At 41.2% G+C, this 6000-nt stretch overlaps 1 protein-coding gene across 4 annotated transcripts in view; it reads left to right on the forward strand.

The window, feature by feature from the left end:
• The window catches only part of LOC137431275 (DNA-binding protein Ikaros), a 35829-nt gene that overhangs the window by 22759 nt on the left and 7070 nt on the right, over positions 1 to 6000 (forward strand). The window lies entirely within an intron of this gene.

Consider the following 6000-nt stretch of genomic DNA (forward strand, 5'->3'; position numbering starts at 1 on the left):
ATTTCATCCAGAAAATAGTTTAAATTAAAAAATATTTTGGTATCCACATTTGTATTTCTTTGGTTTGCAGTGGAACAAAACAAAAAAAAAAGCTGAAAGAATTACTAAATCTTAGCTTATTCCACACAGAAAACCTAAAATGGCCTGGACAATATTATTGCCACCTCTTCGAATTTGTTAGAAATAATTGGATTTCAAGCAGGTGATTCTCCTTTACTTTGGAATTGAACTCACATGTGGTGAATTGCAGGTGCCTGCAGAATAAAAAGCACTCATTCAACCAGTTTGAAAAGAGAAAAGGAGTCGATCTACTGTTTTGTGTCATTGTGTACCGCAATGAGCATGGAGAAAAGAAAGAAAACCAGAGAATTGTCTGAAGAGGTCACACACAAGATTGTAGCCAAGCATGGGCAATCTCCAGGCTACAAGTCCATCTCCAGAGACCCTGATGTTCCTGTGTCCACCGTACACAATGTTATCAGGAAGTTTAAGGCCCATGGCACTGCAGCCAACCTCCATGGACGTGGCTGCAAGAGAAAACTTGATCGAAGATTGCAGCGAAGGATTGTTTGAATGGTGGAGAAAGCACCTCGATCAACTTGCAAACAGATTCAAACTGATCTTCAGACAAGAGGTATGACAATTTCAACTCGCACCATCCGTCACCAACTCAATGAAATGGGGTTCTATTGTGGGAGACCCAGGAGGACCCCACTGTTGAGAGAGAGACAAAAGAAAGGTCGACTGGAGTTTTCCACAACATACCTGAACAAGCCAAAATCCTTCTGGGAGAATGTCCTACGGACAGATTAGATGAAAGTAGAGCTTGTTTGTAAAGCACATGATCTCTATGTTTACAGAAAACAAAATGAAGCCTTCAAAGAAAAGAACACCTTCCCTACAGTCAAACATGGAGGAGGTTCAGTGATGTTTTGGGGTTGCTGTGCTGCCTCTGGCACTGAGTGTCTTGAATGTGTGCATGGCATCATGGAATCCAGAGACTACCAAGGCATTTTGGAGCGCAATGTTCAACCCAGTGTCAGAAAGCTGGGTCTCCGTCGAAGGTCATGGGTCTTGCAGCAGGACAATGATCCCACCACACTTCAAAAAGCACCCAGGAATGGTTCAAGACAAAACGCTGGACTGTTCTGAAGTGGCTAGCAATGAGTCCAGATCTAAATCCCATTGAACACCTGTGGGGAGATCTGAAAACAGCATTTGGGGGAAGGCACCCGTCAAATCTGAGAAAACTGGTGCAGTTTGCACAAGATTAGTGGGCCAAACTGCTAGAAGAGAGGTGTAGGAAGCTCATTCATGGCTATAGGAAGCGCTTAACTGCACTTGTTTTGTCCAGAAGCTGTGCTACCAAATATTAAGTCCAGGGTGACAATAATTTTCTCAATGCCATTTCTTTTTATTCTCTTATTTAAAAGGATCTGAATCAAAAAAATGGTTGTGTAATATTAACAGTGAAATAAAGAATTGTGGAGACCAAATACTTTAGTCAATTTAAACTTATTTTGAGAGAAAATTGTGTTATTTGAAAAAGGTGCAAGAGTGCCAATGTTTTTGGCCATGACTGTGAATACTTTCACAATACTGTGAATGTGAATACTGTGAATAGCAAATATTTTTGTCAATTAAAATTTATTTTGAGAGAAAATTGGGAGTTTTTTGAAAAAGGTGCAAGGGTGCCAATATTTTTGTATTTTTGTATATTTTTTGCAAGGGTGCCAAAGTATGTGCAGTATGTATGTATGTACACTACCAGTCAAAAATTTTAGAACACCAAAATTTTTCCAGTTTTTATTGAAATTTAAGCAATTCAAGTCCAGTGAAAAACCTGAAATGGTACAATGGTAAGCAGTAAACTGCTCGAGGTTAAAAAAACAAGTTTAGGTTAGCAAAAACGGGAAAATAATGTAAATTGCACAGTTATATTGTAAAAAAAAAAAATGGCCTTCTTCAGGGAACAAGTAATGGGTTAACAACTTACAGCTGTTCTGCAGCAATGTAAGTAAATTAAGCCTTGAATGTTGATGCAAAAAATTCCTACAGGTGTCCCAACCTCTGCTGATTACTTGATTACAAACCCCCCTGTCTGTATAAAAGCAGTATTGGAACAGACTGTTATTTCACCCTCTGAAGCATTTTTGGACAATATTGCACTGCAGGAAGTAGTATATTGCTATCATAATGGCGAGAAAAAGGCAATTAACAAAGGAAGACAGACAGACCATTATAACTCTTAAAAGTGTAAGTCTTTCCTTTGGAGAAATTGCAAAGAAAGCCAATGTGTCAGTGAGTACAGTTTCCTACACCATCAAAAGGCACTTGGAAACTGGAGGAAACTCTGACAGGAAGAGGTCTGGCAGACCCAAAGCCACAACAGAATCAGAAGACAAGTTTCTGAGAGCAACAGCTTGCGTGATAGGCGGCTCACAGGACAACAGCTTCAAGCACAGCTTAATACTGGTCGAAGTAAGCAAGTCTCAGTTTCAACTCTGAAGTTAAGACTTCGAGCTGCAGGTTTGACAAGTCGAGTGGCAGTAAGAAAGCCATTGCTAAGATGGCAAAATAAGAAAAAGAGGCTTGCCTGGGCCATGAAGCACCGCCAGAGGACTACTGAAGACTGGAAGAAGGTCTTATTGACGAAATGAATCAAAATTTGAAATCTTTGGTTCATCACGCAGTGTTTTTGTACGCCGTTGAGTAGGCGAAAGGATGGTTCCTCAGTATGTGACACCAACTGTCAAACATGGAGGAGGAAGCGTGATGGTCTGGGGCTCTTTTGCTGGATCCAGAGTCGGCGATTTGCACAGAGTGACTGGCACCCTGAACCAAAAGGGCTACCACAGCATTGTGCAGCTCCATGCAATACCATCTCTTATACGCCTAGTTGGTCAGGGGTTCATCCTACAGCAAGATAATGACCCTAAACACACCTCCAGGCTATGTCAAAACTACCTTCGAGGAAAAGAACAAGACGAGGAAAAGACCAAGACGGTAGGCTTCAAATCATGGAATCATGGAAGCCAGCACAGTCTCCAGACTTAAACCCCATCAAGCTGGTTTCGGATGAACTTGACAGAAGGGTGAAAGCAAAGCAACCTACAAGTGCAACACATTTGTGGGAACTTCTGCAACAGTGTTGGGAAGAACTTTCCGAACAATATTTGATTTCCATTGTACAAAGAAAGCTACGAGTGTGTTCGGTGGTTTTATCTGCAAAAGATGACTACTTTCTGAGTCAAAAACTTAAAATCAATTTTGTTAAACAAAATGATTCTCTGATTTCGTTTTTATCTCCAATTGTTTATTTGTTCTGTGCTTACTTTCAGAGTACATTGAGACATTAAACTGCGTAAATTTCAATAAAAACTGGAAAAATTGAGGTGTTCTAAAACTTTTGACCGGTGGTGTATGTATGTATGTATGTATGTATGTATGTATGTATGTATGTATGTATGTATGTATGTATGTATGCATGCATACTTGTGACCAAAACGCTTCTTCAAATATATATGAAATTGAAAACGACAGTCCGTGAAGCCATAAGGCTGTGAGGTGGTGAAGCCATGTGACTATATCTACTAATTACGTTCTGTTGGAATATACCTTTCGACCGTTTAGACTGCTGAGACCCCCTTCGACCTTTGAAGACCCTTTAAGTCCCCCAAGACCCTTCATACCATCAAGACCTTGAAGACCTTTAAATACCCTGAACACCCCAAAGATTTAGAAGACCCCAAATACCTTAAACCCTGAAGACCCAAAAGACCATGAAGACCCCAAAAAACCCTAATCACCCTGATGACCCGAAAAGACCCAAAATAACCTTAAAGACCCAAAACACTCGTAAAGTTCCAGATGACCCAAAATACCTATTAGACCCAAAAGACCCAGAGGACCCAAGACACCCTGATGTCCCAAAAGACCATGAAGATCCAAAAGACCCTTAAAGATCCAGATGACCTTTAGAGTCTTCACTCTCTGCAGACCTGGATGAAATGAAAGGCTGGTCAAACATGTAGAACATGCCTTTCAATCCTGTCAAATCTGACACTCTCACCTTGTCTCTCCGAAAAGACCATCTGGCTAACCCTCCCATTTACTTTCTCAACAATCCTCTTGAAGAAGTTCTGTCACTCAAGCTTTTGGGTCTCACTATCTGCCATGATCTTTCCAGGGAAAGACATATTTCCAAGCTGGCCTCCAAAGTCAGTCACCGACTTGGTATCCTCCATCGTGCGAAGTCCTTCCTTGGCACAACTGAGCTACTCACCACTTACAAATCTTTCATCCACAGCTTGATGGAGTACTGCTCTCTCTCCTCTGGGCTGTTGCTCCTGCCTCACACCTAGCTCGGTTTCATGCTGTGGAAACCAAGGCTTTTAGGATCATTGGTATCTCCCGTGATGAAGCTGATTCTGAGGGCCTTTCAATCTCTCACCACAGGCAGGTTGGCGGTCTTGCTCTTTTCAACCGACTTCACTCCGAACATTTCTGCAGGATGCATAAGATCTGCCAACAACTTTCCTCTGGGGAAACTGCCAAAATGAAGACTCACTGCTCACCTTCACTCTTTCATTCCTCTTTTTCCCACCTCTGGAACAAACTCCCACATCCTCTTCAATTTCATGCTTTTCTTTCCTGAAAGCCTCTGCAATGTCCATCTTGTTTATTCTGTGTACCCCACCCCAGCCCTCTCTCTTCCACAGATCTCCCTGTTCCCTACTGTTGTACTTTCCTCTCTCCCCCTCTTGTCTCCCGTTCCCTTTATTAAATATTCTATGTGTTAGCTCTCATACGAGCCTTGACTAAGTATACAAAATATAATAAAAAGACCCAGAGGACCCAAAATACACTGAAATCCAAAAAAGACCTTGAGGACTCAAAATACCCCCAAAGACCTTTAAAGACCCAGAGGACCCAAAATACCCCAAAGATGCAAAAGGACCCCAAAGACCCAGATAACCGAAAATACCCAAAATACCCCAAAGACCCAGAGGACCCAAAATATGCTGAAGACCCTTAACGACCCAGAGGACCCAAAACACCTTGAAGATACAAAGACCCCAACGACAATTAAAAACCACGAAGACCCCAAAGACCCATAAGACGCTTTTGAGTTTAGACCCATTAGACAAGCTTGGACCCTTGACCATTTAGAGCTTTAGACCACTTGGATCTTTTTAGATTACAAATAAAATACAAATAAATAACTTCACCAATATTACAAATAAATTTGTACGAAAGAAATGCTTGTGTTATTATGATTGATGTAAATCATGACAACACAGCAAAAAACAAGTTCATTCAGGTCATTATCCTCAGTTAAAACAAGCCTGTGCCCCTGTAGAGACGTGTGGTGTGGTGTGGTGTGGTGTGTTGTGGTGAGGCGAGCGTCGCGAGCATTTCCATGCTAGTACATGTAGTCGATGAAAATTGTACCAGGGTTTTTGAGAATCGTTTGGCATCACAGGTCAGGTGGGATGTCACTATTCGCATCATAACTTGTTTTATTTACAGTATTGTCAATGAAGGGAATGGAGAAGATGAAAAATGAAAATCATACAGAATTTCATATTTCCAAGCAGATTTGTTCGATATATTTTGTCGTCTTCTCGGCAAAGGGATTAAGAATGCATTGATGGAAGTTGCTATAAAGGAATCGGATTTTCTGTTCCTTGGAGAAATGCTCAGGCGTATCCTAGAGATGCTGTTCAACAAGTAGGCTTGCTTGCCATCAGTATCGAGACTGGATTAAAATCGTCGGATTACCAGATTTAAAGGAAAAGGCAACATGCATGAGGTGTATATGCATCGAAAAATATATTTGATCCAACGGGCTAATGTTGACCTCTAGTAAAGTCCATTTAACCACCACTATAACAGTGCCACTGATGAATTCAGAAACAATAATAGTTCTTGTATAGCCTTGGACAGTTCTCTCAAACAGGCCGTGGCACAAAGACGGGTGATTGATCTCTCAGGAGT

Source organism: Myxine glutinosa, chromosome 7, assembly GCF_964187855.1.
Source record: "Myxine glutinosa chromosome 7, kmMyxGlut1.1, whole genome shotgun sequence".
Lineage (NCBI taxonomy): Eukaryota > Metazoa > Chordata > Myxini > Myxiniformes > Myxinidae > Myxine > Myxine glutinosa.